This window comes from Notamacropus eugenii, chromosome 5 (genome assembly GCF_028372415.1).
Source record: "Notamacropus eugenii isolate mMacEug1 chromosome 5, mMacEug1.pri_v2, whole genome shotgun sequence".
NCBI classification, from domain to species: domain Eukaryota; kingdom Metazoa; phylum Chordata; class Mammalia; order Diprotodontia; family Macropodidae; genus Notamacropus; species Notamacropus eugenii.
In genome coordinates, this window is record NC_092876.1 from 21,877,800 (window position 1) to 21,898,766 (window position 20,967).

A 20,967-nucleotide genomic window follows, 5' to 3' on the forward strand; every position below is an offset into this window, starting at 1 on the left:
CTGGATCAAAGGCTACACTATCACTCTACAGAATGGTTGGATCAGCTCACAGCTCCACCACCAATGAATGAATGTTCCAACTCTCCCACATCTTCTCCAACATTTACCGTCTTCCTGTTTTGTCATGTTAGCCAATCTGATAGATGTGATATGGTACCTCAAAGTTATTTTGATTTGCATCTCTCTAATCAATAGTGATTTAGAGCATTTTTTCACATGAGTATAAATTGCTTTAATTTCTTCCTCTGAAAATTCCCTGTATCTTTAATAGTTTTGGTGGCCTTTCAGTCCTGCAGGTTTCTCTCCATTAAGATATGTTATAAATCCCTCTCACTATTTGGCAGACTAATTACTTCCATCCAGTTTTATTTCTGTCTTTTTTTTGCCTCCCTCAGAGAGCTTATTGTTCATTTCAAAATATTTGAATTACCATTTAGTGTCCGTTGGTTTATAATGTGTCTTGAGTGTGTCCAAAGTTTATCTTTGAAGGTGACCGTGGTATCTGCCTGCCTGGACAGTTGCCTGAAAGGAGTGGGTTCTTGGTGTTGAGGGTAGATTAATTGCCTGGTTAAAGGGCTGACTAGATCATCTTGGTTTCCTTCTAACAGGACAGCAATTAGGCCCTTACTTCCTGATAAAAACGTTTCTTGGCTTCTTCAAAATCCTTCCCCAAGTGACAGAGAATCTCCTGGGGCTTCCCCTGTTGGTACAAAGTAGACTGACTTTCCAAAAAAACACTTGAAGGCCCTCAGCATTCAAACCAAAGAGATTCAGGTGATCAAAATCTTCCTCAGTGCTTTTTTGGGGGGGGGGTAGAGGAAGGAGGCTTAAGGAGGTTTTTTCCAAAGGCTCAAGGAAGAGAACTTATTGAGTAGTGGGGATAGGAGACAGTCTTGGAAGTGACAATGGGAAATTCTATCCACCCTAACTTGTCCAGTGAGCCAAGCAGAATGACTGAAGGTGCAATCAGTACTGAAAACAATGCCCAGGTGGATTCTTTGTCATTAGGTGGGAGTCAAGATTTGGTGATGACTGGAAGATGAAAAAAGTGAGAGGAGAACATTTAGCATGAAGGAAAGTGTGTTGCCTGTTGGACAGGCATGCCAAAGGGCAGAGTAGAAAAGGTCTGTGGTATTTGGTTAGGGCTTTGGGGAGGGAGGATTTAGGGAAGTCACAATAAGGAATTGAGTGGTGGGGAAGGGAAAATGGGATTTGGATGTTGCCCTACAGAGTTCAGAATCACTGGGATGTGTAGGATATGAGCAGGAATAGTATACTACAGTGTTAAGAAATTAGAAATGTGATTAATATAAAGAAGCATGAGAAGACCTACATGAACTGATGCAGGATGAAATAAGATGAGCCAAAAAAACTTGATGGCAGCAATGTACATGAGAAAAATGGTCACACATGCCAAAATTACAAGTGAATTTTGCAATTAACAAATGCAGCAAAGTTGCCAGTTCAAAGATAAACTCACAAATTACCGGCATTTCTGTATATTGTCAACACAATTCAGTAGGAAAGATAGAAATAGAAATTTTGTTTAAAATAACTATCCCTGGTAAAAAAATGCTTGGAAGTTTACATGCGAAGACATGGACATAATAGCAAGACACTCTTTATGCAAAGGCAGACCTAAATGATTAAAGACATCAGGAATACACCAAGCCAATGTCATCACAGATTTCCTTTGCTTACATTTATTTCCCTATTATAAGCTCCTCCCTTCCCTCTCTCCAGTTTAGGGGAGATTTAGGAAGAATGAGAAGTCATCAATAGTGGTGCCAAAGAAAATATAAAGAAGCAATAAACAAGGAAACTACCTTATGCTGAGAACCACGAACAAGGTAATCCCAATAGTAAACATATGTTCTAAATGTTTAACACCTAAATTAATAAAGGAAACATTAATTGATCAGTAAGAAGTTATAGAAAATGAGATAGTAGAGATAGGAGATTTCAGTATCCTTTTCTCAATTTAGATAAGTATAACAAAATATAGAACAGAAGTAATTAGGAGGTAAATTATATCTAAAACTTAAGATATTTTCTTAATGGAACTGCTAAAAATATACATGTCTTGACTGCACGTTGAACTTTGACAAAACTTTATCTTGTTTTAGGGAACAGATATTTCAAAGAACCATAAAAAAAGAAATAAATACACCATGTAAAAAAACATTTTAAAATACCAGTTTCAGAGGGTAAATAAACTAAAGACACAAAACCGAATGGAGACTTAACAATGAAATACTAAATAGCAAGTGGGTCAAAGAACAAATCATAGACAAAGTAATGATGTGAAAGAAAATGATAATGAAACAATGGACCAAGATTTCTTGCATGTAGCTCGAGATATCCTCAGCAGAAAAACATCTATTCAAAAACAAATTAGCAAAATAGAAAAAAAAAGGTTTATGGGAAATGGCTGAACAGGTTGTGGTAAGTGATTATGATGGAATTCTATTGTGTTATAAGAAATGATGAGCAGGATGCTCTTAGAAAAACCTGAAAGGACTTGCATGGGCTGATGCAAAATGAAATGTACTGTGTAGAAAGTAACAGTGATATTCTAAGACGATCAGCTGTGAATGACTTAGCTCTTCTCAATAATACAATGATCCAAGACACCTCTGAAGGACTTATGATGAAAAATGCCATCCATCTCCAGAGAAAGAACTGATAGTGTCTAAGTACAGACTGAAACATAGTTTTTTTAAACTTTATTTTTCTTGAGTTTTTTTTTTTAGGGTGGGGTCTGTTTTCTTTCACAACATGACTATTATACAAGTGTTTTGCATGACTACACATGTATAACCTATATCAAATTGCTTGCCTTCTCTATGAGAGGGGTGGGGAGGGAAGAAGGAAGAGAATTTAGAACTTGAAGTTTTAGAAATGAATGTTAAGAATTGTTTTTACATGTAACTAGGGAAAAGCAAAACACTAAATTAAGAAAAAGAATTTCCACTCTTGCAAAAAAAAAAAACAGATTTAGTAAAATGAATAGGTATTTAACAATTAGAAAGTCAACAAATAAACTTAAAATAAGTACAAAGGAGGAGGAGAAAAAATAGACAAAACAGAAAACAAATATAAATAAAATTAGAACCTAGTTCTTTGAAAAGACTAATAAAATTGATAAAGCTTTATCCAATCTGATTAAAAAGAGGAAGGCAAAAAATCAAGTCAGGAAAATAGCAAATGAGCAAGGTGAAACCGCAACAAAATCAAAATAATAAGAATAACTACAACCTATTTAACACAATTGTGTGCTAACAAAACAGAACACAAAAAAGATAACACCAAATATATAAAATATGCAAACTGACAAACTCTTCCTAGACACATTAAATAATCTAGTCTCAGGAAAGGAATTAGAATTAGCTGTAAAGGTGCTACTAGTGGAAAAATATCTCCTGATCTTACTGGATTCACAGTAGAGTTCTGTCAATGGATAGAGCACTGGCCCTGAAGTCAGGAGGAGCACAGTTCAAATCTGGCTTCAGAAACTTGTCATTCACTTGCTGAGTAAGTTACTTAACCCTGATTTGCCTTTCCAAAAAAAAACCTACTAGAATTAATAGCCATAATACCTAAGTTATTCTTTAAAAGGGTGATAGCACCCTACTAGAATCATTTCATGAGACAAATATAGTACTAGTACAAAATCAGGGAAGGGTGAAACCCAGGAAAAGAATTATAAACCAATATAATTAATGAATTTTTAATGATTATTCAAAAATTTTAGATAAAATCTTGTTCAATATACTGCAGATCCTTAGACAAGAAATCATTCATTAGACCAAGGATGGTTCAACATTATGGAGACAATGTAATTAATCATATTAAAAACCAAAATATCAAAATTGACATGATTATCTCAATAGATACAGAAAATGCCTTTGACAGAGTAAAAACCTCATGCTAAAAAAAAGCCCTACACAGTATAATCACAGATCTTTTGATATTATGATTGGTATTAATATCTTATGTTGCTCTATGTAGTATAAATATTATTATGAACTTTTAAATATTACAAACAGCATCAATAACCAAAAGAAAAAATAATATTCAATAAGGATACACATTTTTAGATAAATGTTTTATTAAAGCAAGGATGCCCATTCTCCTCACTCTTACTGAATATAGTTCTGAAAGCACTAGTAACAGTAATAAGATATGATAGAATTTAAAATTAGAGAGACAGGTAAATGGAGTTAAACTATCCCTCTTTGTGGATGATCTGATGGCAGACATGGAAAATCTTAGGGAATCATCCAAGATACTGAGACAGTCATGTCAACTAAGTTGCAGGTTATAAAATAAACCCTCAAAAATCAACTGCATTTCTATGTAATAACAGCAAAATCAAAGAAGTGATAGCAGAAAGGAAAATCTCATTTGGTATAATTACAAAATGCATAAAATATCTGGGGATCAGTTTGTCAAAGCTAACAAAAGACTTATATAATTTCAATTGCAAGGTCCTCATAAAGAAATAATGAACAAATTAAATAGCTGGAGATAAATTCAGTGCTCATGGCTGGGCCAACCCAATTTTATAAAGATGACAACAATACCAATGATTTGCACTTTTAGTACCGCATCGATCAAGTTATAGGAGATTCTTTACAGAATTTGATAACAAAATTCATTTAAAAATATCTAGAATATATTGAAAAATCATCAAAAGAGGAAGGAATGAAGGGGGTAAATACTCACAGACTTCAGATGATATTGAAAGGTATTATCAAAACTATATTGTATTGGTTAAAACTATAAAGGCAGATCGATGGAACAGACAATATAAGAGAGAATCAGAACAATGGAACTCAAAAACCCAGTGTTTGATAAACACTGTGGAAAACACAAATTACTTAGAAAGAATTTCATATTTGATAGAAACTAACAGGAAGATTGAAAAGCTGTCTTGCAGAAATTAAATTTAGATCAACACCTTTTATCACATTTTGCAATATGTGGATACCTGGCCTTAATATTAAAGATAAAATAAAATACAAGAGAAGCAGATTATGTTATGTTATCATATTATATATATTACAGCTATGTATTCTTAACCAAAGAAGGGATAGAGGCAATTGCAAAAGATAAAATAGATAACTTGGGATTATATAAAACTGAAGACTTCTGCACAGACAAAATTAATTCATGTAGGGTAGGAAGGGGAGTGGTTAGATGGGAAAATACCTTTATCAGTTTTCTCTGATATGTTTGGCTTTCAAGATATATGAATAATTGATAATATGCACATATATGTATATGTACATATTTGTGTGACCAATAGCCAGTACTGAATAGATGGATGATGAAAAGATATGAACAAATGGTTTTCAAAAGAATTACAAAGTATTAGCAACTATATAAAAGAAGGTTCAAGTTACTAATGATAAAAATAAATGGGAATGAAAATATCTCTATCTTGCAAATTGACAAAGATTATACAAAAGATCGGCAATAGTCAGTTAATGTTTGAGAGATTTGGGAAGAATAGGCATACCCTTGTAGTGTGGTGAAGCTGTGAGTCAGTGCAAACATTTTGGAAAGCACTTTAGAATTATGCAAATAAAGTGATTAACATGTTCACATTATTTCACCCAGAGATTTCATAGCTAAGTTTTTACTATATGAAAGTCATTGATAAGAAGACAGACCCCATATGCCACAAAATATTTATAGAAGCACTTTTTTGATGAGAAAGAATTGGAAACATGCTGATTCATTTGAGAATGGCTAAATAAATTGTGGTGCATAAATGCAGGGGAATATTACTGTGTTATGGACATGACAAATTAATAAATTTAGAAAATCAGGGAAAGACTTACATGAACTAATGCAGAGTAAATTAAGGAGAGCCTAGACAGTGATTACAAGGTAAATGTGAAGAACAATATAGAGAAAAGAAAAATCAAAAGAAAAGATTGCAAATCTATGGAAAATAAGCATGGCACAGATGTGAAGAGACACTCACTCTAAGCCTTTTCAAAGGTGGGAATAAATGGTGTACCTTGTGCATATTTTCAGGTTTTAACAGTATATTGATGAGTTACACTGATTTTTACATTTCTTTTATCTTAAAAAATTGTTTTCAGTCATTTAAGTCTTCTCTGACTCTTCATGATCCCTTTAGAATTTTCTTGGTAAAGATGCTGGGGTAGTTTACCAGGAGAAGAGTAGGGTCTCAGTTTCAGCATCTATCTCAGTTTAAAACCTGAAGAGATTAATAACAGCCTTAAACCAAAGAGAAGTCTGCAGGTCTGTCAATCTGAACCAGCAGAGCTTCCCAGTTGACTGACAGTGCCTGAATCTACGCTTGTTCAGATCCAAACTAAGACCAGGACCTGCTAACACTCAGATGGAAGTGGATTGGCAGGGAGTGAAAAGAACCGGGTTAAACCACTTTGGAAGCATGGAAAGCTTCCAATTTCCTAGCCCGAGCTGCCCTGAAATCCTGGAATGAGACAGTACTCAATATCACCAAGAAAGCAGCAGCAGGACCAGCTCAGACCTTCCCTACAGAAATGTACAGATATGGCCCTAACATTAAGTATGAAGTAAGAATGTCGGCTGGAAAATGAGCAAACAAAACAAAACAAAAAATACACCATTTAAAAAAAAAAAACAACAACCGTGGATGCTCAGGACGCAAACCCCAAGAAGGGAATGACTCTAAAATACCTACAAGCAAAACCTCAAAGAATAAAACAGCTTGGGCACAAATTCAATTAGAATTCTTTAAATACGTGAAGCAATACCTTTTTAAGTTTTAAAAATGCTTTTATAAATACAATGAGAGCATTCAAATAAAAATGGGAAATAAATGAAAGCTATGGAAAAAAGAAGTGGAAAGGGAATTATAGCACAAGAGGTAAATCTTGCTCTAGCAACAAATTTCCTGAAAATTAGAATGGATCAGATAGAAGTCAATGACTCAATGAGACAACATGAGATATTAAAATAAAATAATGCTGAAAACAGTAGAAAAACATGTAAGTTATATAAAGCTGCAACAGCAACTGACTTGGAAAACAGAATGAGGAGAAAAAAAGATGAAGCATCATTGGACTTCTTGGACAGCATAACCAAAAATTTAAAGAGCACAATGATGCCATTTCAAGAAATCTTAAAAAAACACTGCCCAGATTGCTTATCACCAGAGGGCAAAGTATAAATAGAAAGAATCTATTCCTCACCTCCTGAAACTCCCAAATGAAAACTCTCAGGAATATTATAATAATCCAAAGCTTCCAGGTCAAAGAAAACATTCTGCAAGCAGTCAGAAAGAAATACTTCAAATACCAAGGAGCCACTGTCAGAATCACACATGATTTAGCAATCATAACTATAAAGGAGTGGAATACCTTGCAACAATATTCCAGAAGGCAAAGTTTATAGGCTTATAGCCAAGAATGACTCACTCAGAAAAACAATACAACATTTCAGGGGGGAAAAATGGACCTTTTATGAAATAGAGGACTTCCAAGGATTCCTCATACAAGGAACAGCGCTTCATTATAATTTTGATTTTCAAATATAGGAGTTCAAAGAAACATAAAAAGCTAATCACAAACAATAATAAAGAACAAAACAAAAATAAACTGCTTACATTCTAATATGGACAGTTTGTACATGTGAATAACATTTTAGGATGTTTCAGAGCTTTCTTCTTTCTTACAAGGTGCTTTTCCTACAATCTTAGCTCAACTTACTGTTTTCTGCCTTCTCCAGTGTCATTGTTTGATCCTCAGCTATTGAGGGGGACATGGGACTCATATTCCTACATCTACTCTGTCTCTGAGTGTGGATAATTACCAGAAGGAAATTCCTTCTTATCAAGGAAATCAAATTTGCAAACTTGATGGGAGTAGTATCTATGCATTTATTTAGTTTTTAAATTTTATTTTTAATTTATAGAATAAAACAAGCATTTCCATAATAGTACAATAAAAAGATTATTGTACATGAAACTGAAAATCTATCATGCACAAGTTGTTATTCCTTTCAAATACACAACAAAATTATAATGAAAATTTTTTTCTTCCTGGCCATCAATAGACACAAATAGGTATATGTATATATGTGTGTACATGTGTGTGTGTACATATATATATGTCAAATTATTCTATACATCTATTTCTCAGTTCTTTTCTCTGGATGCAGATAGCACCTTTCTACATATCTCCTTTATAGTTAATTGGGTATTTAAATAGACAAAATAACTTATTTGCTCAAAGTTGTTCTTAAAACAATACTACTATTACTGTATATAGTGTTCTCTTGGTTCTGCTTATTTTGCTCTTCATTATGTTATGCAAGTCTTTCCATGTTTTTTTTCTAAAACCATTGAGCTCATTTCTTATTGCAGAGTAGTATTCCCTCACAATCATATACCACAATATGTTCAGCCATTCCCCAAATGATGGGCATCCAGGTCTTTGCCACCACAAAGAGAGCTGCAACATTTTAGAACATAAATGTTCTTTTCTTTTTCCCCTAATTCTCTTCAGAAATAGACCATGTAGCAGTATTGTTGGGTCAAAGGTATAGAAAATTTAATAACTATTTGGGCATAATTCCAAATTGGTCTTCAAAATGGTTGGATCCTTTTACAATTCCACCAACAAGGAATTATAATCCCAATTTTTCCATGTCTTCTCCAACATTTGTTACTTTCCCCCTCTATCATTTTAGCCAATCTGGTAGGTGTAAAATGATCTCTCAAGGTTGTTTTAATCTGCATTTCTCTAATCAATAATAATTTAGAACACTTTTATATGACTAAATTGTTTTGATTTCTTCATTGGAAAACTGCCTGTGCATATTCTTTGACCATTCATCAATTGGGGAATGGCTCCTACTCTTACAGATTTGACAAAGTTCTAATGATTATTTATGAATTTCTCTCCATCTTATTTTTACTCACTATTTTCCTTCTCAGCCTCTCTTTTTACCCTATCTACCTTATCTTTTCCCCTTACTTTCTTATTCCTTATTTTTCATGCCCCTCTTCTTTTCCCCCACCCTCCTAATCTTATTCTATGCTCCCTTTTAGACATCCCTCACCCTCTCTGTCCTCCAGTATTCTCACCTCTTCAGAAATTCTAAAACCTCTTCAGATGTGCACTTTGTTTCCTCTTCAACCCAGATGAGTGTTAAGTTCTAACATTACCAGCCCTTCATCCCCACCTCTTCCTCTGTATTGGTTCTTCCTTTGACACTATTTTTATGAGATAATTGCTTCTTTTTGTTTTTTTTTACCATTTCCTACCCAATTTTGTTTTTTAGAATCACTCCATCATATACAACTCAGCCACAACCTTTCTTTCAAACTACCTTAGTAATGATGACAGTTTAAAGAGTACTGATAACATTTTTACATATCATAAGTAAACATTTAACTTTTATCAGTGCCTTATAATTAGTCTTTAATGATTTCCTTATATTTCTTTTGGATCTTTTATATAAAATTTTCCATTGAGTTCTGGTCTTTTTGTGACAAATACCTGCAAGTCTTTAGTTTATCAAATGATCATTTTTTTTTTTCCATTTGGGATTATACTCAGCTTTGCTGAACAAATTATTCTGGGATGCAACCACAGGTCCTTTGCTCTTCCAAATTTAATATTTCAAAACCTACTATCTTCTAGTGTAGAAACTGCTAGGTATTGTGAAGTCCTGACTTTTTCTGAAGTATTTAAATTATTTTTTTTTTTGTTGCTCACAATATTTTCTCTTTAACCTGGGAATTTTGAAGCTTGGCTATGATGTTCCTGTAAGTTTTCTTCCTTGAATCTCTTTCAAGTGGTGATCAGTGGATTCTTCCCATTTCTACTTTACCATCTTTTTCTAGAACTTCAGGGCAATTTTCCTTAATAATTTCTTGTAATATTATATAGGGATTCTTTTTTTTTAATCACAACTTTCAGGTAGTCTGACAATTCTTATTTTATCTTTCTTTGATCTGTTCTCCAGATCACTTGTTTTTCTAATGCGATGCTTCAGATCCTCTTCTATTTTTTCTAGTCTTGCTATTTCTTGGTGTCTTATATTGTCATTTGATTCCATTTGCCCAATTTTAGTTTTCAAGGAGTTGTTTTCTTTTTTAAGATGCTGTTTCTCCTTTTCAAATTGGTTAACTTCCTTTTCATAATTTTTTTGGATTACTTTTCCCCCCTAATTTTTCCTTGTTCTCTCTTAGTTGATATTTGAATTCCTTTTTAAGTTCTTCCAACATTTCCTTTTGGGTCTGTGACCATTTGATGTTACTCTTTAGGTTAGAAGTGACTTTTTTTACCTCATTATCTTCCTCTGAATATGAAGCCATACCTTCTTTTATACCAAAGTAGCTATCCATGGTCTGGTTCTTTTTCTTTGCTTACTCATTTTTATTTTTAACTTGTCTTATTTTATTTTTAGCAGCTTGATGTTATTATAATCAAATTTTAATTCCAGTTTGTAGGTAATATTGTCCTAGGATTTGGGCTCATCTTACTGCTGTTTTCTGAATTCTGTCTTGGGGCTTAATCTCAGGGACTCCTCTCTTTCTCCCCTAAGCTTTAGCTACACTGTCCTGAAAATGTTCTTGTTCCCATCAGTTCCATACTTACCAGGCATGCAGTCACTCCTCCTCCCCCATAGCCACAGCTTGAGATCACATCTGGTCAGCTCTTCTAGGCCTGGCTCCTGGAAACAGCAGGGGGTCTTTCAATCTTTCCTCTCTCAGCATTTAGGGTTAGGGTTAGATGAAAGTTTGTGAGGCAAAGTTTCTTGAGGCCTAGTCTGCTTCCCTGAGGGCCCACTGTTTGTTGATTTAGTGGAGTCAGCCTGGAGATGTCTATACTTCACTCAGACCAAATCTTAACTCCTGAAGGTCCACTCAAGTTACAGCTTTACCCCTTTATTTTTGCAGCTCTACGTTCATTTCATGATGATTTTCTGTCTGCTTGTGAGGAAAATCTGGAGAGCCTGGGAGTTTCAGAAGCATTTAAGTAAATGTAATGGGAGACTGTTCAGTGGAGTTTCAGTCTCTGGAGCTTTCTTGGTCTGCTTACAGTGGGAATGGAAGCTTGCTGAGCCTGCTACCAGAATCTTGTGGTGTTTATTGGATCTGTCTCTTCTCACTTCACCTCCTCAGGAATCCAGCAACTATTTCTTAAGCTTTTAAATTGGCTGCTGAGTCAGAACTGAGTGTGCGTATGAGAAAAAATTGATAGAGGAATTTGTTCCAACTCTTCTGGTTGGAATAAGGAAGAATTGCTACAGACTTCTCAGCCGGAAGGGAGATGGCAGGTGTTTCTTATTTCCCCACTTGGCCCCTAACCCAAGGCATTCTGCTCCTGTTTTTCCATCCCTGTTGTGTTTCCTTTATTTCCTTCTCTTACGTGAACAAGCATAGGAGACAGAACAGATAATGGTATGACCTTGGTACTAATGAAAGGTATGGGAACCCACAAAAGGTCCAGGAACTGGAGTTCATAGCAGAGATTTCAGTGAGGAGGGGCTGAACAGAAACCCTCTTGATCTAGTTCAGCATTAATCATCTTACTTGTAGAGATACCATAGACTGCAAGCAAGGATGGGGCATGTGTGTGTGCGTGCACCTCTCACCCTTTATGAGTTAGGGAGGGATGTTTGGTGCTTTGATTCTTGCATGGTTAATATTTGTAGGACTTTCCCTAGGCATTTGTTTGTGAAAATAACCTTGTGATCTGTCAAGTGCTACGTAAACGGGAAGGAAAAGTATCTCTCCTTATTCTTAGGCACACATGCAGTCACCTGTAGCTTTGGCCAACGGTCTCAAGGAGACCTGGACCCTTCTAATCACCTGCCTTCCTCAGTAGAGGTCCTCCCTTCTGATACTCCAGCCTCAAAGGCTTGGCATAATCAAACCCCATCATTTTGTTTTCATCTCAGTTTTATAAACTTTCTATTAGTTTCTTCTGTACTATTACTACCAAAACATGTCCATATCTCCTCCATCATTAAATAACTCTCATTGGATCATACCTTCTCTAGCTTTTGTCCCGTATTTCTTCTTGTGCCACCTTCTAAACCCTTGAAAAAGTCATCTCCACTCAGTCCCTTCATTTATTCTCTTCTCTGTATTTTAAAAAAAAATTTTAGAGGCAGTTGGGGTTAAGTGATTTGCCAAGGGTCATGCAGATTAGTAAGTGTCTGAGGCCAGATTTGAACTTGGATCCTCCTGACTCCTGGGCTGGTACTCCATCCACTGTTTAACCTAGCTGCCCCCTCTTCTCTGTATTTTGAGAAAACTTCCAACACCATTATTCAACTGAAACTATTCTTCCTAAACTGACCAAAGGGCTCTTAATTACCGAATCTAATGGCCTTTTCTCAATCCTCATCCCCCTACCCAGAAGGGTTATTGTTTTTTTTAGAAGATAAGAAACCAAATTCTCCTCCTGGAGATTCTCAGCATTCTGAATTTCCTGGCAATGGTCTCCTTCTGTCTTTCTACCCAGTCTTCCTCAATGGATACAGATCCATTGCTACTGCTAATCATGAGTGTACTCCAAGGCTTTTGCCTGATTACACTTCTGTTTTTTCTGTGGACTTTCTCTGTTGTTATAACTCAGATCTAATTCAGGCCAATCCAGTGATTCTGACTCAGGGCTATATTATGAGTTACTCAAGGATTGAATGCAAAAATATCAACTTTGCTGGTGAAAAGGATAAAAATTGCACAATTCCTGTAGGTAAGTAGATACTAATAAAAAAATGACCAATCTAAAATTAACTAGTGAAAAAGACAAAAAGAATGACATTCATAAAGTTGAATAGACAACATGTAATATGCACTCTCAACTCCGCATTCAAAAGATCAGCTGACTATGCCAGGTTAAGGGCATGTTTCCCATGGAGGAACTCTGTTCAAATGTCCAATAGCAACTGGCCATAGGCTGAGTCCTTTTTGTCCATAGTGATGAATCCAGGCTACATAAAGATGTCATTTCTCCTCTCACATTACTCCTCAACATGCATCTTTTGATTTACATTCACTCTGAGCCAGGAGGCCCCCCCAAAATAACCATTAACTGGTGCTTGGGCAGGGACGTATTGTCCAATCAATGAGAGCCAGACTGAATTGGGTTTAAGAAATTAATTGGGTCTTTAAGAAAGAAATCTAGCCAATAAACCCCATGATAACTAGGTAGGTTTCAGCCATCAAAACTTACCTTCCTTTGGACTGAATACCCTCAGGTAAAAGCATGATACCCCATGTGAGGAGGGGGGAGGACAGGACAGAAAAGGAAGGGAAGGAGGGGAGGAGAGGATGAACTGAGTTCACCAAGTGGAACTGGCCAGCTGCGTCTCCATGGGAACGGTTCAGACTACTCACAGATTGTGGTTCGTCCTTCTTTCTCCAAGAGGACCGTGACATCTGCAAGATGATGACACTCCCTGCCCAAGCATCATTTAATGGTTATTTTTTGGGCCCTCCTGCCTCAGTGAATGCAAATAGGAATTGTTTCTCTTTTGGCCAGCAGCCCTTTGGGTTTTCCCTCCCCAGTTGGATTTTCTTTTTTCCCTTCTAAAAAATGAGACATTCCTTGACTTGCTTCTTAAACAGACCTATTCACTGAATGGGCATTGTTTCACTTAAAGTGAAAACTCTGGAAAGACCTTAGCTTAAAAGAGTCGAGGTCTCCCACTGCATCCTGGACCATCTCCAGTCATCCTGATGAATATCTGGCCACTGGACCCAGATGACTCTGGAGGAGAAAGTGAGGCTGGTGACTTTGCATAGCCTTCCCTCACTCAAAGGATACTAATGATCATTTTAAGCAAGCTTCCATTTAGATCCTATGCTTTCTAGTGTTTTTTTTTTTTAATACGAATGGGTGTTAAAATTGGTCAAAAGGGTTTCTTTTGCATCTGTTGATATAATCATATGATTTTTTGTTATTTTTGTTAACTATCAGTTATGCTGATAGTTTTCCTCATGTTGAACCAACCTTATATTCCTGCTATTCTCAACTGGTTGTAGTGTATAATATTTGTGGTATGTAGCTGTAATTTGTGTTATTTAAAATTTTTGCATTGATATTTATTAGGGAATTTGATCTATAGTCTATAATTTTCTTTTTGTGTTTTTGTTTCTTCTGGTTTAGGTATCAAAACCATATTTGTGTCATAGAAAGATCTTTGTAGGACTCTTTTACCTATTTTTTTCAAATAGTTTAAATAGTATTGGAATTCAGTGGCCTTTAAATGTAGGCTAGAATTCACCTCTGAATCCATCTGGTCCTGGGTTTTTCTTAGGGAGCTCATTTGTGACTGGTTCAGTTCCTTTTTCAAGAATAAAGTTATTTATGGGCACTAGTGCTTCATCTGTTAATCTGGGCAAATTTTATTTTTATAAATAATCTTTGTATCTGAGGAAAGATTGAACTGTTATAAGAGTTTGAATTAAGAAGCTTCAGATTATTATATGGAGCCTTTCGATAGATAGGTAGCAAGAAAGACAACTGAAGCAAGAAAAGTCCTTTTTCTGGCATGGGGCTCAGTATTTGAGTAGGTGAGCATAAACCAAGGTATTAGCTTGAGACATGGATGCTAAGACACCTGGAGGCCATTGGGCCTTATAAATAACTCCCTTCATGGTTGCTGCCCAGTTTTGCTTTCTCTTTCTTCTTTTGCTGGTTGTCCCTGGACTGCTGAGGATTTCCATTTCTCTGTGAATCTGCTTCTTATTGTATGCTCCCAGACCCTTACAATCCTAATCTTTTGGGGAAGAGGAGGTAGCAGGTTTCTCATGACAAGACTTTGACTGGAAGAGTTATGGAGGCCCACTTCACAGTTATTCTGACTCTTATTTATTTATTTATTCATTCATCCATCCATTTATTTATTATTCTTGTCTAACAAAGATAATTGTTTTAAATGACTTGAGACAGACGATAGATTAATCACCCCTACAACTACTGTAGATCAAAGTTTGCAGTGCAGTGTGACCAATGTGCATTTGAGTCTCAAGGTCTCGTCTTATGTACATCAATCAGATAAAGGAACTGGATGTACGTTTGTTCTTAAGAAGAGTCAGAGGTACAGGAGTCTTCAAGTATCATGAGGTTCAGCCTTTTATAGTAATTTCAGAGAGAAAATCATATAAGATAAAACCTCCTAAAATGAGAGCTATCCAAAAGGGGCTAACACTCAGTGGAACTTTGGAGCAAAGAATGATGACAGATTTCTTGGAATGTTGTGGGAGGCATGCTTAGGTTTGGGCTGAACTTGATGGTGTTGTTGGGTTCCCTCAACTCTGAGAATGAGTGATTCTGTCAATCACAGTTTTCTTTTAATTTTTCCTCATATGATATACCCTAGATACACTTCATTGTCTTGCTAACTCCCCTCTCAAGGCTCTCTGACCTGCCATTGTACTGTTTAATATGTGGTATCTGTTACAAACACACTCTTACAGATGTGGACTGACTGCCTCCCTTTTGCTGGACTCCAAAGCTCTCTCAAATGCAGTCTAAAATCAGAGTAGCTTGTTGCATATGCCTTAAGATAAGATTGATTTATTCTAAAATGTCTGTCACTCATTGGGCTGAGGAGGGGGGGACAATGGAAGAGATGGGAAAACAAAAGAACTCCAAAGGCACCATGAAGGATAGCTTACTTCTCATCAAGTATGTGCAGCCTCAGGAGTGGTTTTTCTGTGCACCTTCTATTGTCGCTTAAGCTACACTGGGCTTTCTCCAGCAGGGTCAAGGATTTTTATTTACATCTTGAAAATCAATAGATACCCATAAATCCTAAAATCAAATTGAAATCTTTAAAAATAAAGGGAAGTAAAGCACAACTTCTCTGTTATAGCTACCAGGTGAAAGAAGCAGCCTCCAGACAATTTGAATTCTGAAAATTATTTCTGGTAGCTGTCTCTGGCCTCGGCCAATCCTCCTCCTCCAAAGTACATCTGTAGGCTTGCACAGCAACTGGTGAGAATGAGCTAAGGGGTAGTGGCTGGGGTCACAACTTCAGTGACCCCAGGAGACCTGCCATGTTCATACTATGACCTACCCTTTGGTGGCAGGGTCCTCAGATTTTTCTGGGGAAACCTTTACCATTAAAATAGTCTCACAACAACCTCCAAACTGGGGAGGGAGATTAAAACAAAGGACTTAAAAATATCTTAAAATCAATTTAAAGAAAAAAAAACAAACTGCTGGGGCAGTTCATAAACATTTTCTTGGACAAAATAATTCTGAGCAGCACCAGAAAAATCACTTCCATAGAATGGATGATGTGTCCCGTGTTGATTCCCCTAACAGATCTGAATAGCCAAGAGACCATAAACCTTTTTTGCACACAAGCTATGGTGAGGCCTATGTTGCTAACAGAATTCATCTATTTCACCACCCTCTCAGTATTGCCAAGTGCACCAGGCAAACCTTTTCCTGCTGAAGAGTCACATTAGGGGTATAGTACCAAGTTTAGGCCCTTTAAAACTTTTGACTGAGAGCATTCTATTTTCTTCCATGAGCATTGGTTGAAGGCTCCCCTTCATTTTTATTAAAGAACATAAAGAAGAAACTGAAGGTTCCCCAGTTTTAAAAGTAAACTCCCTATCACCATGATTATAAAATTCTGTTATTTCCCCTAGCTAAGTACAAAGCAGAGCTTCTCTTTTATCCGCCAAGTGCTTTCTCTAAATGAGTACTCCAAATTATTTTGACAATGGACTGGAATCTTGTCAATTAAAGAAGACCTGAACGATCTCCTCTAGTTTGCATAAATCTTTCTAAGGCAAAAATTTCAGTCTCAAATATCTCTTCAGAGAGTTGACAAAGACCAGGATGGAAAGGATCAATAATGACTCTATCCAAAAGAAGTCCATTCTTGTCAAATAGATCAACCTGAAGGGCATATCCAAGAAACCATTGATGTAGAGAGTCTTACTTCTTCTTGGGAATGGTGATGGCTTATCAAAGTGATAGGTTAAGGAAGAAAGAACATCTAACCTTGATAATCAAGCATGTGATCAAACAGTTGTTGCACCATTCCATGATTCCAGCTCCAAAGAAAAATGGAAAGTCCATTTAGTGCAGTACTAATAGGCACAATCATGTACCTTCTTTGCAGTAAAAAGGGGACCTCTGATCAGAAGCACTAATATGAGTAAGACCAATAGTCACAAAAATAACAGACACTGCAGTGTCTCGAGTAGGTTTTGACTAGAATGTGGAGAGATCACTGGCCCTTTCTTCAGTTGTTTTAGTCATGTCCAAATCTTTGCAACCCCATTTGGGGTTTTCATGGCAAAGATACTGGAGTGATTTATCATTTTCTTCTCCAACTCATTTTATAGATGAGGAAACTGAGGCAAACAGGGTGAAGTGACTTGCCCAGGGTCACACAGCTAGTAAGTGTCTGAGGCCAGATTAGAACTCAGGAAGATGAGTCTTTCTGATGTCAGACCTGGGTTTTGAGCACAATGGCGCCACCTAGCTGCCCTAAGTGAAGGCCAGTGCAATCAATTTGCTCATCAGAGGCAGGTCTAGAAATGTGTGAGATGATGCCATCCTGGCCTTCAAAGTTAGACCCTCTTGGACAGAGAAGAGAAGGAGTTGAAGGGAGGGGGAGAAGGAGAGAAGATAGGGAGACAGAGACAGAGAGGTCTGGTCTGGAAACACAAAAAAAACCCTAAAGAAAATGGAACACTTTCATATCTACCTCAAAGTATGATGGATCATTGCAGGAAGAAAGAAGTTCCCCCACTTCCCTAGAAATCTATAGTCAGGTGTTGGATGATGTTTGTGAGCTACATTGTGGAAGGGATTTTTCAGATATGTGCAGGACTAGATTCTTTCTTAGGTGCCTTTCAACTAAGAGTTTCTGGGGTTCTCTAATTGCCTTGGGAACCATAATTCTATAAGCCATACTTGAGTTCAATCACAGTCCTTTAAAATAATTTTTTTAACGCTTCAATCTATATTTAGACACTACCAGTTTTTTTCTGGGGATGGATAGCATTTTCCGTCCTGAGTCCTTTAGAGTTGTCTTGGATTATTGTGTTGCTGAGAATAAACTGTCATTCACAGTTGATCATCTCACAATATTGCTGTTATTTGTACACTGTACATTTCACTTTATAACAGCTCTTGCAAGTTTGTCTAGGCTTTTTCTGAAATCAACGTTTTCCATAGCACCATAGCCATCACAATCACATGCCATAACTTGTTCAGCCATTTCCAAGTTGATGTGCATCCCCTCAGTTTCTATTTCTTTGCTATGAGAAAATGCTGCTTAAATATTTCCTCATCATGTGTTAACTGAGGATTATGACTGTTAAAATGACCAGTGGAATTTAATTCTGTCAGACAAATTCCATTTATTTTAATCAAAGAATCCCCTGTGATAACAGTGTCCTCAGACTTCAATCTCTTCTTTGACTCATCAAGATGAAATAAGGTCCTTTTCATTTTTGTTTTTTTTTTTAAATTCTTTTTTGGGATATGGACCTAGTAGTGGTATCATTAGGCCAAAGGGTATACATGGTTTTTTTTTAGCCCTTTGGGCATAGTTCCAAATTGCTCACAGTTCTTAACAAACACCTCAAGGGATCTCCAGTTGTCCTTGGTTCCAGGGGAATGGGTCATAGGATGATATCCTTAAGTAGGAACCATAACAGAGGAATGAAGGGCAAATAATTAGAAGCAGATAGACCTAGGGATAAAGATCTGTTGTTAGTCATTCAACCAGTAAGTATTTAATAAGGGCTTATGATGGGCTAGGTTGTTTGCTAAGTACTGGGGACACTGTAAAAGGCAAAAGATGTAAGGTCCTCCAGAGAGCATAGCAGTACTTTAGAGTGTGAGAGTCCATGCTGATCAGCACAAATGGAGTTATAATTGGGAAACAGGCAGCCAGGAAGTTTGACCTATGTAAAGTGCATATATATGCTCATAAAGGTATTCACCAGCAGTAGGATGGATTGAGTGGCTCTGTTCTCAGGGGAGGCTCTGAGAGAAAGCCTAGACATATGAATGTGCTGGACCCTTTTCTGGTGCCTTTATAGAAACAACATCGTTTAGCTACTGGCAAACACCATGAACCCTACACAGGCAGAGTCAGGAAGGGAGACCACCATTGCAATCAGTGCAACCTTAACTGAATTATAACAATACCCGTAATCCAGTAGGTTTGAGGTGTTTTTGGAGATTCTTGTTCCCTTAGCTCTTACAAGAATACAGATATTTATTAATAGATAAAATATCCAGGAGAGAAAACTGTAGGGGATTATGTACATTGGGATTCTGGTTTTAAGCCTTGTCCACCTGGAAGTATTGGGGCTGATTGTGATAGCCTGAAAGCCACTCAGGAGGGAGGTCATGTTGAGGGAAAGAGCATGGGCCATTCTGTGAAGGTAGAAGACAATTTTACAGCCTGCATCATCCAGGAAATGCTTCATGCCCAAAGCTGCCATTGTCTGAGAGAACCCCTTGAGGAGCAGGAACAAGGAGTTGGCTCAAGCCAGCTGCATGAATATTGTATCTATAGGCCACAGCTTCTGTGCAGTAAGGAACCTGAATGTGAAGTGAAACACTAGGAAGGAATTTCCCATGATCCCAACTGCAGTCTGAGAGCAGAAGACGATACCGAGCATGATTTCAAGTGGACTCATGTTCTTAGTGTCTTGGAAGATAATTTTCATTCAGAGCCTAAGTAACTGAACAGAAATAAAAAGAGTTCATGACATTCCTGTATATTTCCTACTCATATCTAAAGGAACTACTGAGAATGTGGACTACATAGAACATTACTACAATCAGTGAGGCTCTTGTGGGATGGGAGGCATGTTAGTCTGATGGCCTTTTCTAGGAGGCTGTTTGTTAAATGTCAGTCAATCAATAAGCATTTATGAAGCACCTGCTCTGGGCCAGGCAATTTGCTAAGCATTGAGAATACAAAGAAAAGAAAAACAACCTCTTCCCTCAAGGATCTTACAGTATATGAAGTGGAGCAGGGATGGGAGAGACAAAATCGAAATAGCTACTTATAGATAAATTGGTAAATTGAAGATAATTGACAGAAGGGATGCACTAGATTCAAGTAGTATCAAGAAAGGCTTCTTGGCAAATGAAGGATTTTAGTTTGAACTTGTATGAATTGAGAGAATCCAGAAGCCAGAGATGAGCGAGAGAATTCCAGCTAATGAAAATGCAGGAGATGGTGTATCTTATGGGACCAAGAGCAAGAAGGCCAGTGTCAATAAGTCACAGAGTATTTGAGTTTTTTGTAAGGTTAAAAAAGGATTGTAAATATGTTTTGTGGGGGAGATTTTAAACAGCTTTAATAACAAAACAGAAGATTTTATAATTGATCCTGGAGGTGATAGAGAGGCATTGTAGTTTACTGAGTCCAGGTCTGTGTGAAGGAAGGAATGGTGACTTGGTTATACTCGTGCTTTGGAAGATCACTTCAACAGCTGAGTAAAGAATGGATTGGAGTGTGGAGGGAGTAGGGAACCTGCCTGGCAGCTACTGGTATAGTCCAGGCACCAAGGGCTGAGAGCCTGTGAGGTTAGAGAAGAGGGGGAGGCATTTGAGATTCCTTTAAAAAAAAGTCATCTACACTCAATGCCTTCATTTCCTAGCTTTTATCTCTTTTGCAAAAACTTGGCTTCTTACCTCATTATTTTACTGAAACTGCTCTCTCCAAAGTGACTGATGATCTCCTAATTGATAGATTTAAAAACCTTTTTGTAATCTATAAGCTTCAGGCAATATTTCACATTATTACTTCTTTCTCCTGGATACCTTTTCTTCTCTGGATTTCAGTGACACTGTTCTCTCTATGTTCTCCTCCTATCTGTGTGACCTCTCCTCAGTTGTTTTTGATGGATCTTCATCCATTTCACATCCATGAACCATGAATGTATTCTGGGAAAATTCTCTCTACCTCTTGGGAGAGTCA

The 20,967-nt window shown here is 36.9% G+C and overlaps 1 pseudogene; it reads right to left on the reverse strand.

Annotated features, from left to right (window-relative positions):
* Positions 1-18,676: 18,676 nt before the first annotated feature.
* Positions 18,677-19,850, reverse strand: LOC140508370 (vomeronasal type-1 receptor 1-like; annotated as a pseudogene).
* Between the last annotated feature and the right edge of the window lie 1,117 nt (positions 19,851-20,967).